Source organism: Vombatus ursinus, unplaced genomic scaffold, assembly GCF_900497805.2.
Source record: "Vombatus ursinus unplaced genomic scaffold, bare-nosed wombat genome assembly UNPS02014158.1, whole genome shotgun sequence".
Taxonomy (NCBI): Eukaryota; Metazoa; Chordata; class Mammalia; order Diprotodontia; family Vombatidae; genus Vombatus; species Vombatus ursinus.
In genome coordinates this window covers 5,801,605-5,824,931 of record NW_020953936.1, presented here as the reverse complement: position 1 = coordinate 5,824,931, position 23,327 = coordinate 5,801,605, and the positions used below count along the sequence as shown (strand labels likewise).

Here is a 23,327-nt window from a genome sequence, read left to right as displayed (position 1 = left end):
TGAGCCTATATTGTTTATCTAATACTGGTTTTTCCCTCTGGTCTGTGGTCATGGGATTTAGAACTGGGAGAGACAGAGGCCATCTACTCCAACCCTTTCATTATATATATGAGTACTCTAAAAGACGGCAGATGACTAGGATTTGAACCCACATCCTTAGACTCCAAAGCCAAACCTTTCTACTATATAGCTTTACTTAATTTTTTTTTCCTTCCACATTTTGACGTATTTTATTTTAACATTCCAAACATTTACAGATTTACAGCCACTCTTTTAGAGAATCTTTTGTAATAAAGTAAAACAGGTAAGTGAAACTTTATTAGTGAACTCATCTGAAAGTGTATGCCACACTTCATATCGGTAACACCGCCTTCTCCCCCACCTCTATTAAAAAAATTGCTGAAATCCATCTTATTTCCTTCCTACCCCTTCCCTCACCTAATTGGAAAAAGAAAAAAAAATTCTGGGAACAAATATGCACAGTTGAGCAAAACAAATCCCCTCAGTGGTTGTACGTAAAAATATATACATCTCATTCTGTACCCTAAAATCTGTCATCTCTCTGTGATTGATAGCATGTTTCATCATCATTCCTCTAGAATTGTGAATGGTCATTATATAGATCATAATTTTTATAGGTTTCAAAGTTGTTTTTATAGTGTTGTTATTATGTAGATTGTTCTTTGGGTTCTGCTCTTCATTACTTATCAGTTTATAAAAAACCTAGGCTATGTACAGCCATATGGAAATAATGCCTCAAACCACTACTAAAGGAAAATAAATGTTTTTGGAAAATCCTCCTAAATACTATCTTTAAGAGAACATATATACTCTGCCTGGGTAGAGGATTTCATATCATGTCATTCCCACTTCATGCACAGTTACACTAAAAATTGGGGAATCCTAATCAGATTCTTTTGTAAGATGGGGGTCACAAAAGGAGGAAGCACCTTTCCTTCCAAACACTTTCCTGGGACTTAGCCTTCTATGAGGAGCTGATTACCACTTGGAATACTGGTCAGGGGTCAGAGACCTGCATCCTAGGTCACTCACAAATCTAAGCAGTTATCCAAGAATTAACACGTTGGGGGGAGGGGGAAGGTCTGAGTTGGAATCAGGAAGAACTAGAATGAGGCTAGAGTTCAAGCCAAGATCCAGATATCATTGTGTCAGTCAGGCTTCAAGGACTAAGCAGGAAGAGAAGAGGAGATGGTCGGCTAATTGTATCCATGAAAGTAGGTCCAGCTACTTTTAAAAAGAGTTGTGTTTTTTTTTTTAAATGACAGTTTTTTTCCCTCTAACTTCCTTTCCCTCTAATGTAAAAAAAAATTAACAAATGGTTATAGTCAAGCAAAACACATTTCTTTTTTGGCCATGCCCAAAAATATGTGTCTCATTATGCACTGAGTCCATTACCCCTCTGTCAGGAGGGTGAGCAGCATGCTTCATCATGAATCCTCTGGAATGATGGTTGGTCATTTTGCTGATTTGAGTTAAGTCTTTAAAAATTGTTTGTTTTTCCAGTGTTCTTATTGTATACATTGTTCTCCTAGTTCTGCTTATTTCATTCTGTGTCAGTTTATACAAGTCTTCTCAGCCAACACTGCATTCTAAAGGGCAGTTGGTATTTAAAGGGCCTGGCCTCCCTGGGAGCTAGGCAAACCCTGACAGCTAGCCACCTGGAAGAACTTTGAGAGATCATCTGGTTCAACCTCCTTCATCTTACAAGTGAAGAAACTGAGACCAGGAAAGTTACATGACTTTCTGCACGATCGCACAGATAACAGTACAGGCAGCATGTATGTATAAGGGGAAGAGCAGTGAAAGCTAGAATCAAAAAATCTGAGTTCATATCCCAGCTTTGCTTCTCATTAACTATGTGATCTTGGGCAAGTGTGTGCATCTCCTTGGGGCTCCATTTCATAGACACATGAAATGAACTGGTTACATCAGATGATTTGTAATCTCTCTTTTAGTTCTAAATCTTGAGAACCTATAATAGCAGAGTCAAGATTCAAACCCAGACCTTCTGTCTCCCAGCCCCAGTGCCATTTCCAATACACTATGTTTTGCCATGGCAGAGACCAGAGCACAGCTTATGTTTCTTGGTTCCTTGTCTTTCTACTATGCCATAAAACCTTGCTCTAAGTCCTTCCATAGATTGTATAATAAAACAGGTCACCTAAATGGCTGTACCTTTTTACTTTACATGTGTCATAGAATAACTTGAAGGTTACTTCAGCAAGCCTTTATATTCATTACTTTTCCCCGTCAAAAAGTTAGGGGATGTCTACCTCAAGCATGTGAAGACTTCCTCTATGCAATGGGTGGATGAGAACAATTTGTTCCAGTGGCTATGAAGGTCCTCTGCTGCATCCTGTGCCATCGCCAGTCATCCTGACTTTTGTCCTGGACTTCAGTCACTCCAGATGAGTGAGTGAGGCTGATGAGTTTGTGTGACTCTGCTTCAATTAAATTCAATTCACGAGCAAGTCAAGGTATCACCCTCAATGACATTGGTCCTCTTCAAAAATGAAGGACCACCACCAATAACTTCCTCAAGCTTATTGGCCTTACTCAAAATATAAGGGGCAATTTGTGGTTACAGAAAAAGAAAGAACTGGGAGTGAAGAGGGGTGGTTTTTAGTCTTAGTTTTGCTAACAATTTATTGTGTAATATTGGGAAAGTCACCTCTCTGGGCCTCAGATTCTTTCTTTATAAAATGAAAGAGTTGAACTAGAGGATTCTAAGGTCCCTCCTACCTCTAACACTGTAGGATTCTGTGATTCTAATCCATTGTTAGTTATGTTCTATTTATAAAATTTTTCTAAAAAGATTTCATGATTATATGTATTCTAATGCCATATAATTAGAAGTTATAATTAATATTCTAGATCTTTGAGCAGTCATCTATAGCTTTTTAATAACTACAGGGTTTAAAAAACAAAGTGTTTTGGGGAAGAAGCTAAAACAACCACCTAAATAGACAATTTAAACTAAAAGTAGAAATTGTTTTGGATAGCAGTTTTTCATTTTTGTCTGTCCCTAATACTTGCTCCTGTTCCTGGAGTTGCTTAACAATAATTATTTCTTACAATGCTTCCATAATGATGTCTTTTCCTTTCTGAACCAGTGCCACACCATTTTCCTTTCCTAGCCAACTAGGACAGCCAACATGTCTAAAACTGAATTCATTAGCTTTCCTCCGAATCCTCCCCTTTTCCTAATTACTATTGAGGGTATCACCATCCTCCTAGTCATCCAGGCTCTCATCCCAAGTGTCGTCCTTGACTCCTTACTCTCCCCCTTCCTCCCCCCCCAATCCACTCAGTCACCAAGTTTTTCCTAACATCTCTCCAATACTCCTTCCTTTCTTTGATACTGCCACCACCCTGGTTCAGGCTCTTTTCGCCTTGTGCCTGTCCTATTGCAATAGCCCGATGGTTGGTCTCCCTCCTTGTCACCCCTCCTGTTCATCCTTCACTCAGCTCTTAAATTGATCTTCCTAAAGTATAAGTCTCCGCCATTCCACATTCGGTCAACTTTAGTGGTACCTGCTTAGCTCCGGTATCAAATATAAAGTCCTGTTTAGTTTTTAAAACCTTTGATACTCTGTCCCTTTCCTATTTTTTCAGACTTCTTATACCTTACTCCTTACAACCACTCCCCCCCCCCAATTTTAGCCCCTCTCCCCCACTGTAATCTCTCTTTACCTTTGGGTCCTGGGTTCCCTAGCTTCTTCCTTTAAGTCTCAACTAAAGCCCCACTTTCCATAACAAGTCATTCCCAGTCCTTAAATCTTAGTGCTTTCCTTCTGCTATCATCTTCAATTTACACTGTCTGTATCTTGTTTGCAGACAGTTGTTTGCATGTTGTCTCTCCCATTAGACTGTGTGCTCCTTCAGAGATGGGACTGTTTTTTTTGCCCTTTTTTGTATTCCCAGGGATTACCATAGTGCCTGGCACATAGTAGGCATTTAATAAATGCTCATTGACTTGACATCCACCAGTCCCACAGGTGCCTGATTATTCTGGTAGGAGATGGTGGTGGCAGCAATCAGCATGTGGATGTTTGTTAATTACTAGGACTAGCTGGACATCCATCCTTCAACCCTTCTTTGAAAGAATTTGGATTAATTCGTTCCCAAATACGTTCCTCAAACATTCATTTCCTGCTATATGTAATGTACCGTACCAGGGATTGGGAGGGATGGAAAAAGAAATAAGACTCATTCCATACTCTTCTGGAATTACTGTGTAGTAGGGGTATTAGGATAATTACTACACAGATGAATAGAGTACAAATTAGAATATTTTGGTTGCTGTTCAGTTGTTTTCAGTCATGTCCAACTATTTGTGACCCTATTTAGAGTTTTCTTGGCAAAGATACTGGAATAGTTTGCCATTTCCTTCTCCAGCTCATTTTGCAGATGAGGAAACTGAGGCAAACAGGGTGAAGTGACTTGCCCAGGGCCACACAGCTAAGAAGTGTCTGAGGCTAGATTTGAACTTGGGAAGATGAGTCTTGCTGATTCCAGGCCTGCATTCTACCCACTGCCCTACCTCGTTGTCCCTAAATTAGAATATTGTAAATGCCTAAGAATAATGCAAAGCAACATGCCAGTAAAAGGAGGGAGAGATGCTATTCAGACCCTTTCCCAGCCAGTTAACACTGAAAAGAACCATTTTCCCCCACTTGCAAAAGGACCTCACAAGTTTGGTGGCATTTGTCAGAGGCTACAATCCAGCAGTGCGGACAGTAGGTATTGTGCTACTAGCTTTGAGCTCTTTGTCGTGGTCCCGGAAATGAAGGAGTGGCTCCAGACATGGTATACATGTGAGGAAAGTTGAGTCTTACAGGGATAATGACCTCCTTCTCTTCAAATCTGGTTTAGTTCAGGCCAACAAGCATAAAGCAGGCATTTGCTGTGTGTAAGACACATTGTCACATACAAAGACAAAATGAGTTAACAGCCCCTGCCCTTAAGGAGCCTACGTTGGACAAGATAAAATATATAAACAGGTAAGTATATATGTAACAATTTTTCAGGAAGGAGATAACACTGACAATTTAAAGAGATCAGGAACGGCTTCCTGGAACTGATTTGTTGAGTCATTTCAGTTGTGTCTTACTCTTTGTGACTCCATTTAGGATTTTCTTTGCAAAGATACTGAAGTGGTTTGCCATTTCTTCTCCATCTCATTTTACAGAGGAGAAAACTGAGGTAAACAAAGGTTAAATGACTTGTTCAGGGTCACTTAGTAAATGGCTGAGACTGGAGACTAATCTTCCTGATTTCAAGTCCGATGCTCTATCCATTGCACCATATAACAATCCTCTAATGAATCTAGAGTTTCTAATAGCTTAGCAGAAGGGAGCAGAGAGTGCATACTTAAATCATAGTCTTATGCCTAAAAGTCCCAACTATGATTTCCCCTTGTTCTGGATTTAAAAATCTTAATTTTTTTAACCTACCCTTGTATATATTTGTGCCAGATTTAAATCAGGTTTGACTTAATTAGATCTTTGCATTTTTTGGAAAGTGCATCAATTTATCAGTCAACAAGTATTTATTAAACACTTAGTGTGGGCCAGGCACTGTGCTTAGCAACTGGGGATACAAAGAAAGGCAAAAAACAATTCCTTCCCAAACAGGGGCTTACGTTCTAGTCTGGGAGACAACACATAAGTAACATAAGTAGCTAGGTAAGTACCAGATACAGAGTAGATCAAAGATATCCTGAGAGGGACGATGTCTCTGGTGGTTAAGTCCACCAGAATGGCCTCCTGCAGAAGCTGGCATTTGAACTGAGTCTTGAAGGAAGCCAGTGATTCTGAGAGTCATGGAATTGAAGAAGGAAAGCATTCCAGGTGTGGAGGACAGCCAGTGGAAAGATGAAGAAGGAATGTCATATGTGAGGAACTTGAAAGTAGGCCAATATGTTTGGATCAAAGACCTAGGAGAAACAGCACCCACTTTGGTTAAATGGATCTTGCTTCCCTTCTCCCTCTGTAGAATAGAGGACCCTTCTGGGGCTATTCCAGATCTTTCTTCCTCCTCAATCCATAACTTTATCCATACTCCCTCTTGGAATATGACTGTGCCTTTAATTTTACCAAGAGGATTGGGTCCATCTAATGTAAATATCTCATTATCTATTTATGATCTCATTTTTAACCTTCTCTGCAAATGAAGTTTTCTAATTACGTCCTAGATCTTAACACATTCCAGTTACTTACTAATGGACCTCATTCCAACTCTTCTTCAAGGGCATCTTGCAGCTTTTGTCTTTGGCCACTTTGGTACTGGTCTTGGCAGAGATCATAGTATAAACCCAGTAGAGATCTGCTCTGGCCAAAATTCTAAGCTTAGTTTCCTGGGTATTTAGGGGACGCAGTCCTACTCAGAAATAGACAAAAAGTTGGCCTGCTTATAGGAAGAAACAATCTGAGGTGGGGAAACTCTTGAACTTGGCAAACTTGAACAAAAATAACAATGACACGCATCAGGAGAAAGGTACATTTGGGTTGGTACAAACTATTTGGTGCTATGTGGCTCCACTGTATGAATCACCATTCACCTTCTGCTGTTTATGCTAACGGCCCCTTAACTACTCTCCAAGAGTGGGTGAGGGCTGAGCCTGACCAGCTTGCACCAACAAAATCCAATGGTATTTTCTCAGCCCTTATTTTCTTTGACTTCTCTATGTCATTTAGCCCTGTTGACTCTGCCCTTGGCTTCTACATCACTGAACTTTCAGGATTTTCTTCCTTTTATTCTGACCAACCCCTTTGCTGGTTCTACTTCCTGGCGGAATTGTCAGTGTAATTCTTGGTAAGGTGAAATTCTTGGCTCTCAGCTCTCCCATTTGTGTCTGCCTCCTTAATGCACTAGACCTGCTTTCTTGTGGATTCAGCTGCTTGGTGCAGTAGTAATTGAATTTGGAGTTAGAAGAACTGGGTTCAAGTCCTAGGCAAGTTGCTTCCTTCACCAGTGGACCTGAATTTCCTCTTCGGTAAAATGAGAGAATTGGGCCTAATAACCACTAAAGAGTCCTTCCTTAACCTCTTGAATTCCATTCCCTTAACTGTAAAATGAGGATTAATAATATCTGCAAGTACCTCCCTCAAGGTGTGAGAATCAAATAAAATCATATTTGTAAAGCACTTTGTAAGACTTAAAGTGATATGTAAATGTCAATTAACTTGTTATAAATTATTTATTTGGGTTTTTAAGAAAGGCCAATGTAATAGAAGCTGACATTTATGGAAGGTAGTTTTGAGGTATTTCACATCTTTTAATAAAATCAGGATTGTTTCTTTCAATTAGAAATACTGTGTTCTAGAAAGAAGGGGTAAGGAATTTGCCCAGTGCGGAAAAGGGAGTGTGCCACCTGTGTCTGTTATTTTGTTATGATACTGTCAGGTATCCTAGGACCAGAGTCTTTACTTGGGGAAAGACCTGTTCAAATCTGACTCAGGAGTTGGATTCCCCCTTATTGGAGGTCTTCAAGGTGAGAACGGATGACCACTTGGGACTGCTGTAGAGTTTCTTATTTAATTGTATAGACTGGACTAGAAGACTGCTAATGGTCCTTCCAGTTTGGACATTCTGTGATTCAGTTGTTCGGGCTAGTTAGAGAACACTTCAAGACATTCCTAGTCCATTCAGATTGTTCTTCCTGTGGGACTCATTCTTGGCACCTAGCCACAAATGAGAGGTAAGGAGGTTTTTGTAGTGATACTTGTAAATTTCAGCTTCACATTTCAACACAACAAAGTTGAAATTGTAGTTCAGTGGCTTCTGGTGTTTGGATTTAATGGAAAATTCATAGGACTAGGAAGCAAAGAGACTTGGGATTTAGTCCTGGTTCTGCCATTTGTTTTTAAAGAATGTAAATTCATTTTTGTTAATATCTTTTTTTAATATCACCTGCATTTCCCACTGGTTGCCCCACCACCTTTCTTCCAGAAAGCTATCCCTTAAAATAAAGAAGAAAAAAAAGTTCAGCAAAAATAACATTATGAAAAAGTCTGACATTATATTTAGTGTTTCATAAGGTAGTCCCTGCCTTTTGCAAAGAAGTAGAGGAGAGGTATCTTCTCATATCCCTTCTTTGGGGCCAAAGTTTCCCATTTTTATTTCACAACATTCAGTTTTAATTATTTTGTAATTGTTGTTTCCATTTACTTTGTAGGCATTGTGTGTGTTGTTTTCTTGGTTCTATTCATTTTGCCTTAGTTCATATAAGTATTTACAAACCTTTCTATTAATCATTTTTTGCAGCACGGTAATATTACATTCATATACCAATACAGTTTGTTACTATTACTCAGTTGATGGGCATCTACTTTGTTTCTAGTTTTTTTTGTTGTTGTTGTTACCACAAAAAGTCCTTCTAGAAATAATTTGGTTTGTATACAAGGCCTTTATTTTTGTCATTATCTTCTTTGGGGATCATGCCTAGCAGTTGAATCTGTGGGTCAAAGAATGTGGACACTTCAGTCATTCTTTTCCTTGTCTCTGATTTCTTATGTGCATTTGAGAAAGTTACATTCTTTTGTCCGAAGCTTCCTCATCTGTAAAATGAGGGAGTTGATTTGATGATATTTAAGGTTCTTTCTATCCCTAATATTCTTTGATTTCCTTGTAGGTGTTTTACCTGAAATCTTTGGAACTATTTAGGGTAGTTTTTCCCAAGCTGCATTGACTGTTACTGAGCCATGGCCACTCCTCTGAGGTGTCAGGCTCCCAACTTTTAAATTAGTGACTGCCTAATCTAACTTGGTTTCCCATTCTGCCTTAAGCAGGAGTCAGCTTTCAGGTATTGAAAAACTCTCGATGTTATCTATCATTTTTCATCCTTTCTTCTACATTCTGGTTTTAACTGAGATTTTTAAAATTACTGGACTGCTTTACATTGCCATCTTGCAATCGACCCTAATGAACTCTCTCTTTCCAAATGAAGAACTACCTTGCTAATAAAGTTGGGGAAGACATTCAAAAAGAAGAGAAGGATCTGAATAATCCGTGAACTGAATAGTCAGTCCCTGAATAGTTTAGCTATAACTCTAATAGGAGTTTACCTCCTTAATAAAAGTAAAGAATTTTGTAGTTCATTTAGAATAGCTTCCATTTCTTTTCTTTTTACCTGTGAATTCATAGGATCAAAGAATTTATAGAGTTGGCAAAGAACCTTAGAAATTCCCTAGTCCAACTGCCTCAATTATTTTTTGAATTATAAACTTAATAACTATCAAAACCAATTTTTATACATGCAAAATAAGGAATAAAATTATACATGAAACCTCTAGTATGTAACAATTAATATAACCAAATAGACTAAAAAATAGCAAATAATTTTTTATAATTAAATGTTCTTTTTTTTTAATGAACAAAATTCTACTTCCTTTCCCTTCTACCTCCTTATACCGTTGGAAGGAAAGAAAAGTTGCCTTTCAAGGCAACCTTTTCAATTTTGGGATAGCTCTAATTGATAGGTGGGATACATGCACACACATTACATCAAGATTAAATTTGCCTCTCAGCAACTTCTATATTTTGTTTTTCCCTTTTTATTTTTATCTTTGCCTTTTCCTTTTACATCATATTCATCAGTAATATGCCTTTTTCCTGTCTGCCAAGTCTTAGCTCATAACAAAGATGAAAGAAAGAAAGACAAACAGTTCAACGAAACCAAACAGTGCCTTTGCCACATCTGACCATAGAGGCAGTATCCCACACCCACAGCCCTTCAACTCTGCAGTGAGGAGAGGAAGGTACCTTTTCTCAGTTCTTTCCCCAGCCCAAGCTTGGTCATTGTAATTGTACAGCATTCAATTTTATTGTTATTTTTGTTTACATGGTTTTAGTCATTGTGTATACTGTTTTGATGGTCTGCTTGCTGCACTCTGCATCAGTTCACATAAATCTTCTCATACTTTTCTGATATTATCATAATTTTCATTTCCCTCAGTGCAGTAACATTGACAGTTGGTTTAGCCTTTCCCCAATTGTGGGACACCTACTTTGTTTCCATTTTTTGTTATCACAAAAAATGTGATGAATATTTTAGAGTATTTCTATCTTTGACCTTGCTGGAGGTATTTTCCTAGCATTGAGATCTCTGGGTTGAAGGATTATAGGTATTTCGGTCATTTGTTAAAAGTATAATTCCAAATTCCTTTCTAGATGTAATGTTTATATCAGCAGTATATTAGTGTGCCTGTCTTTCACAGACCAAGGTGATCTTTTATCATCTCACTAGTTTGCTGGTTTGGGGTGAAAATTGTTTTGATTTGTATTTGCCATATAAATGATATATAATGTTCTTTCATGTTTTTAAAATAGTTTGACATTCTTCTTCTGAGATCTATTTGTTTATATCCTGTGATCATTTATCCTTTGGGGAATGGTTTTCAGGGGAGTGAAGTAGTTAGAATCCTAGGCTTAGATTCAGATTAGACCTGAATTCAAATCGTGACTCAGATAATTAATAGTTGTGTGGCAAGTCATTCACCCACTGTCACTCAGTTTTTTCGTCTGTAAAATGGGATAAGAGCACTTCCCTAGAAGATTGTTCTTCGACTTAGATGAGATAATATATATAAAGTGCATTGCAAACCTTAAAGCACTATTTAAATGTTAACTGTATCATGATAGGAAGACTTTGCCATCAGCACTTGATGATGCAAGGTATTTTTTGTAACCAATGGACAACTTCACTTCTCATTTTAGCTGTATTAATTTTGTTCATGAAAAAGTCTTTCAATTTTATGTAATCCAAATTCTTTCCTTTATGTCTCATCATCTTCTATTGTTTGTTTGATTTTATCTACTTCCCTCCCAACCCCGTACAGTGATTCTCAAAGTATGGTCTGGGGGCCTCTGGAGATCCCCAAGGTCAAAACTATTTTCATAATATTAAGATGTTTTAATGTCTTATACAATAAAGATTGATAGATGTAATCCACATAAGGAAAAGCTATTTGAAGGGAGACCTCAATAATTTTGAAGAGTACAAAGAGTTCTTGAGACCAAAAAGTTTAAAAACTGTTATTTTTTAAAAAATGTAATTGAATTTTTTTTGTTTCATTTTAAGTTCTGAACTGTCCCCCTTCTTCCCTCCCCACCCCGCTAGAGAAGGCCACCATCTGACATACATGCACATACATATGTGTATGTATATATGTATATGTATGTGTGTATACACAGACACACAAACACCATACTGTGTGTACTTTTTAGCAGTTCTTTCTCTAGAGATGGATAGCATCTTTCTTCATAGGTCCTTTGTAGTTGATTTGAGTATGTATGGTACTCAGAATAACTTAATCATTCATGCTTTTCTTTGAATGATATTGTTGCTATATATAATGTAACATATACAATGTTCTCTTAGTTCTGCTCATTTCACTCTTCATTATTTCATGCAAGTCTTTCCGTGTTTTCTAAAATCAGTCTGCTTATCATTTCTTATAACACAGCAGTATTCTAGAGAACTGCTATTCTTTTAAAAATTCAATTTCATTTAAGTTAATTTTCAGTTCCAAATTCTCTTCCCTCTTCTTTCCTCCTCTCCTACCCATTGAGAAGACAAGAAAAATAAAAACCACTTAGAAATATGTATAGACATGCAAAATACATGTCCACATTAGCCACATTTCACCCCCCCCAAAAAAAAAGGCAAGAAAAAGAAGAAAATATATTTCATTCTGCACTCTGAGTCCATCAGTTCTTTTTCTGGAAGTAGATAGCATATTTTATCTTGAGTCCTTTGAAAGTGTGGTATGTTATTCTGTTGTTCAGTTACCTAGTCTTTGATTATCTTTTTAATATTGCTGGCGAACTTTTGGTTTAAAAAATGTTTTGTAATTGTGTTTATGTGTCCTAGATAAGTCTTAATTGATTGACTGCCAAGTATTTTATTAATTTTATATTTATTATGCATAGGATTTTCCTTTTTATTATTTCCTCACAGTTTTTGTTATTGTTAAATATAAGTGCTTTACAATTTTTGTGGACTTCTTTTGTGTCCTACGTTTGTCTCCTGTCTAAAATTTACACCTTTAATTTTTTTCCTCTAGTTTTATTGTTATCGCTGACATTTCTAGAACCTTATCAAATGGTAGTGGTGATAGGGACATGCATTCTTGCTTTAACCCTACATTTATTGGGAAATCTTTTAGTGGTTTTTGGTTGCAAATAATTCTAACTTTTGGTTTTAGATTTTGTTAATTTGCTGATTCTTTGCTTTTAAAAACATTATTAGTATTCTAATATGAAGAAGTAGCAAGGAAAGCCAAGTTAACAAAATTAGACTTGAGAAAAGTGAGGGCAAAAAAAATTAAGAAAATTGTTAGAGATTACTATAGTAAGCATTATGCTAATGAATTTGAAACTCAAGAGAAAAGCACAAGTTTAAAATAACCAAACTAATGAAATAAGAATCAGTTAACCTAAATAATCCAACTTTAGAAGTCAAAGAGACCATTGAAAAGCTGCCCTGAAAAAAAGATACCAGATCCAGCTGGATTCACAAGCAAACAACAAGCAAAGCCTGAAAACATAGACAGTAGGTTACCCGACTTCTAGAATGCAAATATGCTTTGGCCCTGAAACCAAGCAAAGACAGTGCTGAGAAGGAAACCGTAGTCTGGTGTAATTGATGCATATTGACACAAAAATACTAAATAAAATACAGCAGTACATTAAAAGAATTATCTCTGTAGGATTTGTAAATGGAAGTCAGGGACAGTTTAATACCAGGAAAACAATCAGTATACTGTAAGCCTGGGTTCTGGCTCCTGTACATGTTGGCTTCTTTCCAAAGTCTCTCTCCCTCCAGAGGCCGCTCTCTGAAGAGAGCCTGGAACAGCATGTGTCTTCTCGCAAAGCCACAAGCCAGAAAAGAAATCTCTCCTCTCCCAAGTTCTCACCACCTCTGTGCCTCTGGAAGGCATAGAGCCCATTGAGTAAGCATTCTATCCACCAATGAGAGAGTCTTATGCAAATGCCTACTAGAATCTCAGGTTACATTCCTAAGTCATATTAAGAAATAAAAAAAGAATAACATTGCCTATGTGATCATTTAATTAGATGTAGAGAAAACCTTCAATAAAAGACAGCACTGGGGTTAGAAAAATTTTTAAATATAGGAACAGATAAAAAGCATGTATTTAAAACCACAACTAATATTACATATGATGGAGAAACACTAGAAACATTCCTATTAGAAACAGGTGCTAAACAGGGATAGTCAGTCTTGCCATTCCTATTTAACATAGTAACATAATTTTGGAAATAGTCCTAGCAATTAGGCACAAAGAAGAAAAATATGCATTGGCATTGAAGAAGCTAAAATATCTTTCTTTGCATGTAACGTGATTAACTTCCTAGGAAACCTAAGCCGTCTGCCAAAAAATAATGGTGGCAATAAATGACTTTAAAGTAGCTGGATGCAAGATAAGTTCCTCCAAATCATCTCTTTTTCTATAATCAAGAGAACCTGAAAGAAAAATGCCCTTTGCAATATTGGCAAAATCTATTAGGTAACTGGGCACCAACCCATTGATATATACCTGTATAAAGCAAACCTCAAAATATCAAAAACTATGAAAAAGAAAAATACTGAAGGGGAACTAGCTGTATCAAATTTCAACTTGAATTATAAAGCAATAATTATTAAAAAAAAATCTGTCTGGAAGTAGAAAAACAACAGGGAAATAGTTCAATGTGGAACAGAATAGAGGACCCAGAAGTAGAACATAATTTACATAAATTTTCCTGAAACTTGTAAAAATTTATATAAAAAATGTTTGATGAACCCACATTTAAAACAAATGGGGAATAAAAATTACTGGGAAAATTAGATGGCTTTATGGTCCAAAAAGGGGGGGGTTGACTATGTTTCTCACCTTATACGTTAACACCAAACTCAACTGAATCAGCAATCAAAATTTAAAAATCCTTTAAAAGCTAGACGAGAAAGGAATATTTTTTTCTCAGAATGGACATTTTTGTATTTAATTTTTTTCTTTTTTTGGGTACTTAACTACGTGAAAAGATACTCAAATTTTCTAATAATTATAGAGCCTAGATATCTTATTAAAGATGTTACCTCTTAGCCACTGGAATGGCAAAAAAAATAGTAAGATAAAATCCACTGTTTTCAGGGCTATAGAAAAACAGGTACTCTGATACATTGCTTGTGGAATTGCAGACTAATAAAACATTTTGTTAATATGCAACAAGAAACCGACCCTGCCTTTTGACCTAGTGATTCCATCACTATGATTGCATCCCCCTCAAAATCATCAAAAGGGGAAAAAGGACCCATCTGTGCAAAAATGTTCATAGCTACTCTATTTATATCAAGAGATTGAAAACATTTGTGACCATTAATTAGAGGGTAGATGGGAATAAATTTAGGTATGTTCATATAGTGAGAAACTTCTGGGACCCAGATAGATAGCTGGCCTGGGAGTAAGGAAGGCTTAGTTTCATATCCCATCTGGGAGACAAGTTGATTGTGTGACCCAGGGCAACCTCTCGTTGATATGTCAAGTGCTAGTTGAGGAGAGTTTCCTTACTAGGAGTTCCCTATGTGGACATAATAATAAATCTGATTCCTCATGTTCCCTTCCCCCCCCCACCCCGTAATGTTACGGAATAGTATGCTGCCATGAAAATCAGTAGATATGAAGCATTAAAGGAAATATGGAAAAACTAAACAAAACAATATAAAGCTTAAGTTGGCAAAAACCAGAAGTGTACCAACTTTGATTATAACTAAGAGAGTAAGAAAACAAATCTGGAGTAGAACTCACTGACCAGGTTGGAGTTAACAAAAAATACTGCCTTTTTTTGGCTTGTCATTTGTTAATTCATTTTGTTCTACTTTGTTAAATGCTAAGGGTTTTATGTAGAATATAATTTATTTTTTATATATTTTGGTGGTTAAATTAATATATTCATATTAAAAACTTAAAAGACTAATAACTTTATTACACACCTATCAGACCTTTTAGTACCTTGGAACATAATTTATCTGAGCTTGGTGACTTAAACTCATCAAAGGCACCTAAACATTCTCTTAATAACTCCCTACTATGAGTTTCGATTTCTTTTTTTAGCTGTGTTTGTTTTGACTTCTCTAGTCCAAAGATTATTCTTCCTGTCAGAGAAAATCAGAGCAAAGAATTTCATGGTTTTGCACTCTCCTTATCAGATTTCATTGTCCCATTTACCTTGTTCAGTGGTATTCTTTCTAATGGAACTTAGAAACAGAACAAGAAAGCCATGAGCAAAACAACCCCCCCCCAAAACCAAACAAACCCAAAAAGACCAAAAAAAACCCCCAAAAAACCAAAACAAACCTTTTTGTCGTCTTTAACATCTTTTGCCAGCTTTAGTAGATTCTGAACCTTAGTGTTCCATGTTTAAAAAAATACAAAACAACAACAGCTTGCAATGATCATTGAGTTTCCTGTGCATCCACATGCATCTTTTTAAACAACTCCCCCTTTATCTCCATATTGGAATTTTTTCTCTTTGTGTCTTCAGCATTTTATTCTTGAAAACTTCCCAGTCTCTCTTGGGCTGATCAATAACTTATGTAAAATTTTAGTCCATGAAATCCTACCTCTCTTCTCTTTGGATCCATTTAAAGCTACTTGCCCAATACCTGAAGCGTATGTCAGACTAATTATAGCTCAATATCAGAGCATTTTTTTTTTTTAGCAACTGATGCTATCCAGCAGTGGATCAAGTTGTTTTGGAAGTGTTGAGCCCCCTTATCACTGAAAATGGTTCAAGTAGAAATTACGTGACCATCTGTTGGGAGGTCAAGTCCATGTGACCTCTTTGGTCTATTTCTACTCTAATATACTGTAATGCGCCATGATTTTATTTCCGTGCTCAAAGAGAATGTTTATAGCTGATAGGCACAAGCAAATGTTATGTTCTTTCTAACCTAATTGGAATTTCTGCCAAAACTTACTGTCCCAAGACTAATGAGATTTGAATAAATTGGCATATATACACTTCCATGCATGCTCACTTCCAGTTCTTCCATTACACTTGTGTACAATTACAGCAAGACCAAGGCAATTTTGCTTTTCATTTAAGAGTGTTAATGTAGTTAATAATTCTCAGTATAATAACACTTCACCTAGGTGAAACTCAGCTATTCAGCAACCTCACCTATATGGAACACTGCCAAGAGCCAAGAAGTCTTTTTTTTTTTTTAAATGACTTTTGAGCTAACAGAGTAGATGTCACAGAATCCATGTGCTGCATTAAAATACATCTGTGTTATTCATGGCCTTGCTCTATGGTGATTCAAACAAACTTGATTGTCAAATTTTAACCTTTAAAGCAGATTAGATGCAGTAAATTAAATTAGGAATAGAGAGGTTGTGATGGATAAGCAAAGCAGTAGCAGTGAGAAATGATTTCTGTCAGTGAAGTGGGAGACAGAAAAACAAAACAAAACAATGAAAGGCAGGCACAAGAATTGAAACCAAAACAAAACATAGTTAATTGAGGATCACGTAGAATACACACAGATCTGAGAATTTCAAAAGACCATGGGGATATCACTGTAGTATATCACAGTATACAGTAATTGCTATTCATAAGGATGACATCAAATCAGCAAACAAAGATTATATTATGTTGAGTGTACCCTGCTTAAGAGACAGGAAATGTTTAATTCAGTTTAGAAAGAGTCTTATCCATAATGGTTAAAAGTTTTTGGTGTTTAAAGGGATAAATCCCCAGCTCTCTAAACTCATTTCCTGAAATTTCCAACTAGCAGGTGGTTTGGTTGTTTTTTTTTTTTTAAACCGGTACATATTCGGAATGTTATCGTTCAGTCATTTCAGTTGTATCCTGCTCTTCGTGGCCTCTTTTGGGGTTTTCTTAGCAAAGACACTGGAGTGGCTTGCCATTTCCTTCTCAAGCCCATTTTACAAATGAGGAAACTGAGACAAACAGGATAAAGCGACTTGCCCAGGGTCACACAGCTAGTAAGTGTCTGAGGCCAGATTTGAATTCAGGAAGATGAGTCTTCCTGACTTCAGGCCTGGCACTCTATCCACTGTGCCGCCTAGCTGCCCGTATTCAGAATATCAACTCCCAAAAGATTCTAAGCTAAATTTCAGGTAGCAAGAGATTGATAATCTCAAGTTAAATATTTTGTTATGGCCACTGTACTTCATTTAATAGCAACACATTGACCAGAATTTGAGTCCCATCTCTTAACATTTCTTGCTGTGAGTGATTTGTGGGCCAACAATAAGATTTAAAGCCAGAAGTGACCTTATATACCCTCATTTGGTAAATGAGGAAATTGAGGACAAATACCTTGCTAATGGTTACATAGGGGAGCTGGGATTTTGAGGACCCAGGTCCCGTGAAGACACAGATAGAGGCACACCCACATCTCTTCTCCTTGCTCTCTTCAATTTTTTCTGACACATAGTTTCCTTGTTTGTAAAATGAGCATAACACCTGCACTAACCTATCTTGTAAGGTGTTTAATAAATATGAGTTATTGTAGCTTCCAGCAGAGTTACAACATGGAGTTCCAGACAGTCATTTATGTAGTATTTAGAAACGGTGACAGGTGTTGAAGGTTAGGTTATAGTTTTGAAGTTTGTTTCTTACAAAACATTACTTTGTTTGTCTGTTCACCTCACACAGAGAAAACCTTTGGTGGCCCCAGGGCATACATATAATCCTGCCTTTCTATCCATTTCTCACTTATATCTTCTTTCTCAGTGCCTTTGCACTGGTCTGCCCCATGCCTGGAATCCATTCCTTCATTACCTCCACCTGTTTGGATTCCTCTTTTCCTTCAAGACAGCTCTAGCAGCACTTTCTACATCCAGCCTCTCTTGAAATCCACGCCCCCCATCCCCTTTACCCGTGGCAGTTCCCTACCTTCCAGACTATAGTGTCTTTAACTGCTTTGTATTTATTTGTTTTTATTTTCTTTATATTTATTCTAAATATACTTATATATGTAATTATAAACTCCTTGAGGGTAGAAATTGTTTCATTCATTTATGTTTGTATCCCCAGATCCCAGTACAGTGCCTGGCGCACTAGTTGGATGCTAAATAAATGTTTGTTGATTGATTCGTCCTCCCATATTCAGGACACTTCTGATTAGGGTCACGGGACAAAATAGTGAAGGATCATCTTCCCTGCTAAAAAATTAACTCAAAATGCACATCTGATTGTCAACTTTGTATAGGGAGGTAGTCTTGTCATCTCACCAAATTATTAACGATAAAAAGTTTTAAAAAAAAGTGACTGATTTATTTTGCACAGCAGTATTAGGAATGAAAGTACAGTAATCTTGGCATTTCTTTGTTGGAGTACTATGGCACTTTCATTTAATTGGCCTGGCAGTAAATTAAAGATTGTCAGAGCTGACCAGCCATCAGTGGCAGAAAACAGTGTGAGCCTTTAACAGAGGGGTACATCAGTGTCAAGGAAGTCCATCTGCAGGTTATTGATGGATTCCTATTTTTTTATACTAGTTTGGCAGAGCAGAGAATCATGGGAGTCTGGTAGCGAGCAACAGCTAGAGACAGCTAGTCAGATTATATAGTTATAAAATCCTATGAAATCAGGATTTTAGTTACAGAGACTGGGATTTAGGGGAGAGACTCATCCCTGGGAGGACTGAAGGAGCACAGCGAGACTTCGGCCCCAGAGACATTGGGGAACAGGAAGGGAACCGAAGCAGGGACTCAAGAATAGAGGGGGACAAGATAAAGACTCAGGTACTCGAACTGAGGTGTGAAATTGGTCACAAGGAACAGGGCAGAAGAATAGGGCTGGCCGTAAGCTACCTGTACGGTCTACTAACAAACATTTCACTGAGCCCGGCCTCAAAAAACTTGAGATGCTACACTCTGGATCCTAGGAATTTTTTTTTTTTTTTAGGTTATACATGTGCAATTATGTTAAACATATTTCCACATTAGTCATGTTGTGAATGAAGAAACAGAATAAAAGGGAAAAAACCACAAAAACAACAACAACAAAAGTGAAAATAGTGTGCTTCGATCTGTATTCAGACTCATGGTTCTTTCTCTGGATGTGGATGGCATTTCCCATCATGAGTCTTTTGGAATTGTCTTGGTAGATCCTAGGAATCTTGCATACCTCTTGCCTACCTAGGGACTGGATTTGTCCTTAAAGCCTGGCACTGGGTCAGTCCTTCCCTTGAGCATTTAGACATCTCAATTTAGGGACTCGATCAGGGATTCTTGACATTTTTCGTTTCACTGACCCCCCCTTTGGCAGTCTGGTGAAACCGCTTAATGTTTTTAAATGCATAAAGTAAAATATAGGGGATTGCAAAGAAAACCAGCAAAGAAAATGCTCAAGTTGATGAAAAAACAAAATTATGGTCACCGTGTTAAGATCCCCTGGGCTAGAGGGTTCTCTGTCTGAGAGAGTCATTCCTTCCACTTTTCATCTTTTCCCATTGTAATTTTGATATATTTTGGGGTGGCATAAAAATTAAAGGGGAATTTTTTCGGGAAGTTTTGTGGAAGCTGCATGTGAAAGCCAGGAGATGACACAGAAAAAGTTTAGAAACTCAAAAATGTGTAAAATATATGTATAGTACTTTTACTTATATGCCCTTCATGTAATGTATGACCAAATACTTAACTAAAATTTTACAGTAAGGTACTACGAACACCCCATAAAAGAAAAAAAAATCAGATCTTTTCTCTACTATGAAGGGGAGGGCCAAAGAATTTTAAGTAGATTTTCCAGATCTCAGGGGTGCTGCACCCCTCACCTCTCCTTCCCCCCCAGTATGGAAGGGATAACTGTACAGAACAGTGCAGGTGTCTTACTTTGGCCTGCCTTCCCTGGAGGATAAATTGATTCTAGAGAGTTAAGGGGTTAACCTGGGCTGGTTGTTACAGCAGTAAAAATGAACATAATTTAGTTCATTCTTTCTAGTTTAAAAAAGTAGATGAGCCACGTGTGCAAGACAGAATGAGTAGGAGGGGAGGTGGGGATGCTTGGAACTGAAGAGAGGGAAAGACTGAAAGTTAAGACAGGCTAGGACTCAGACTTGCTAACAAACAGAAATGGACAGATTGGGGTAGGAGGGAGTGGGTGTGGTTTTCTAAAAGGTAAAGAAAGGAGAGGATGATAAAAGGGGAGCTAGGCATTTATACCTATTGCTAGTGTTTCCCCCATGCCTCCTACCGAATGGGCAGCTGGAGTTCCCTCAGGAGCATTCTTTCCTTTCTAGACCTTTGAGTTTATCTTGAACCCTTCTGAAGGGTGAAGGGGAACCTTTTTACTACAAGATTGCAAGGCTAGCCCTTTCCCACAAACAAATGGAGTTGAATGAAATGAGATAAAATATGTAAATCGATATGCAAACGTTAAAGTGCTATATAAATGTTAGCTATTATTATCTAATTAGTTGTTTTTCATTTATTAACTTGCCCCACCCCAAACAACTCTTCTTTTTTTGTTGGTTTTCTTTGTTTTGGTATTGGAGCCAGTCGTCTTCACTTTGAATATGCATTTTTACAAACTAATTAATGTTTTGTTTTTATACAACAAATTATTATTTTTTTTTCTGATGAGATGTGATTCCATTGGTCTAGGATACATATTCCTGTTGAGAAAACTCCCTCTACCGCTCCAAATTGGCTCCTGCTCTGCAGTTTATTGTCTCACAGAGTTGCCCTGGGCACTAAAAGGTTAAATGATTTGCCCAGGGTCACACAACCAGTCTGTGTCAGGAGTAACATTTGAACTCAGGTTTTCCAGATTCTGAGGCTAGCTCTCATCACTATTCCAGACTGCCTCTCCATATGATTCTGTAATTCCAACAAAATTCCTGACAAATCTTCTTATGAGGTACATTCCCCAGAGAACAATTGATCAGCTATTAATTGTTAAGGAGAGGGTTTCCTCTTTAATTTTGGCAGGATGAAACTTATGTTGACCATTGTGTTTGACCAAGTGCTTTGTTACCTCACTATTTTGACTTTATTTTGAAATAGTTGTGTATGGTATTGTTTTGTCACTGCCCTTTCCCTTCTGTATCACTTCTTTTTTTTAAATTAAATTTATTTTTGTTACATTTTAAATTCTGAATTGTCATCCTCCCTCCCCACCCTGCGCTGGAGAAGGCCACCATTTGACACAGATTTATAAATATATGTAAAACTGTACTATGTATACATTTATTTATCAGTTCTTTCTCTGGAGGTGGATAGCATCTTCTTTCATGGGTTCTTTGTGGTTAGTTTGAGTATTTATAATACTCAGAATTGGCCATTCACAGTTGTTCTTCCAACCATATTGCTATTTCTGTATAGACCATTCTCTTGGTTCTGTTGATTTCACTTTTTATTATTTCATGCAAGTCTTTCCATGTTTTTCTAAAATCAACCAGCTCATCATTCTTACAGCACAGTAGTATTCTATGACAGTCATGTAACACAACTTGTTCAGCCATTCCCCAGTTGATGGGCATCCCCTCAGTTTCCAGTTCTTTGCCACCACAAAGAGAGCTGCTATCAATATTGTAGAACATGTTGGTTCTTTTCTTTTCCCCTTGATCACTTTGGGAAACAGACCTAATATAGTGGTATTTCTGGGTCAAAGGATATAGACAGTTTTATGACTCTTTGGGCATAATTTCTGATTGCTCTCCATAATGGTTGGATTAGTTCACAGTTCCACCAATAGTGAATTAGTGTCCCAATTTTTCCACATCCCTTCCAATTTGTCCACATCCACATCCTTTCCAACATTTGTCATTTTCCCCTCTATCATTTTAGCCAATCTGATAGGTGTGAGATGATATCTTAAAATTGTATTCTTTTGCATTTCTCTGATCAATAATGATTTAGAACATTTTTTCATATGATTGTATATAGTTTTGATTTCTTCATCAAAAAACTGCTTGTAGGGCAGCTAGGTGGCCCAGTGAGTAGAGCTCTGGCCTTGGAGTCAGGAGGACCTGAGTTCAAATGTGGCCTCAGACACTTGACACTTACTAGCTGCATGACCCCCGGCAAGTCACTTAACCCTTATTGCCTCACCAAAAAACAAAACAAAACAAAACAAAACAAAAAAACCCCTGCCTGTTCATATTCTTTGACCATTTATCACTTGGAGAATGACTCACATTCTTATAAATTTGACAAAATTCTCTATGTATTTGAGATATGAAACCTTTATCTGAGAAACTTTCTCTAAATTTTTCCCCCAATTTTCTTCTTTCCTTCTAATTTTGGCTACATTGGTTTTATCTGTACAAAACCTGTTTAATTTCATCTAATCAGACTTTTCCGTTTTACATCTTACAATGCTTTCTATCTCTTGTTTAATCATAAATTTCTTCTCTCTATAAGATAATATGTTCTGATAGGTAATGTGTTCAGTGTTCTTGTGATTTTCTTATATCTCCCTTTATATTTAGGTCATGTATCCAGTTTGACTTTGTCTTGGTAAATGTTGTAAGATAGTGGTCTATACCCAATTTCTGACAGATTGCTTTCTAGTTTTCCCAATAATTTTTTACCAAATAATGTATTCTTATCCCCAAAGCTTAAATCTTTACATTTGTCAGACACAAGATTACTTATAATCATTTACTACCGTGTATTGTATGTCTACTTTGTTCTTCTGATCTACCTTTCTGTTTCATAGCCAGTATCAAATAGTTTCTGCATCTCGTCTTTATAAGGCTTTCCTGATGAAAGTTCATCACCCCATATAATCCGTTAACATTCCATCTGAGATTTTTGTTGTTAATGTTCAGTTATTTCAGCTGTGTTCAACTCTTTGTGACCCCATTTGGAATTTTCTTGGCGAAGATACTGGAGTGGTTTGCCATTTCCTTCTCCAGCTCGTTTTAGAGATGAAGAACTGAGGAAAACAGGGTTAAGTGACTTGCCCAGGGTCACAAAGTAAGTGTCTAAGGCCAGATTTGAATTCAGAAAGATGAGCCTTCTTGACTCCAGGCCTGATACTGTATCACTGTGCTGCCTGACACCTGAGATTAGGTTGTTTAAATTCTCTGATTTTTGTTCTGTTAGTCTGGGAATTTTATATTTTTGTATAAAAATCCATGTATTACATTTAAATTGTCAGTTTTAATTTTTAAATTATTTATTGGTGAATTTCCCCTTTCTATCTTTGATATCGGCAGTTTGGTTTTTAGCTTTCTTTTTTTAAATTAGATTTGCTGATGATTTGCTTTATGTGGTTTTAAAAAAATCAGCTCCTAGTTTTCTTTATCCATTCAGTTTTTTTGC

The 23,327-nt window shown here is 37.1% G+C and overlaps 1 protein-coding gene across 1 annotated transcript in view; it reads left to right on the top strand.

Annotated features, from left to right (window-relative positions):
* Positions 1–23,327, top strand: part of EPB41L4B (erythrocyte membrane protein band 4.1 like 4B) — a 147,454-nt gene that overhangs the window by 10,303 nt on the left and 113,824 nt on the right. The window lies entirely within an intron of this gene.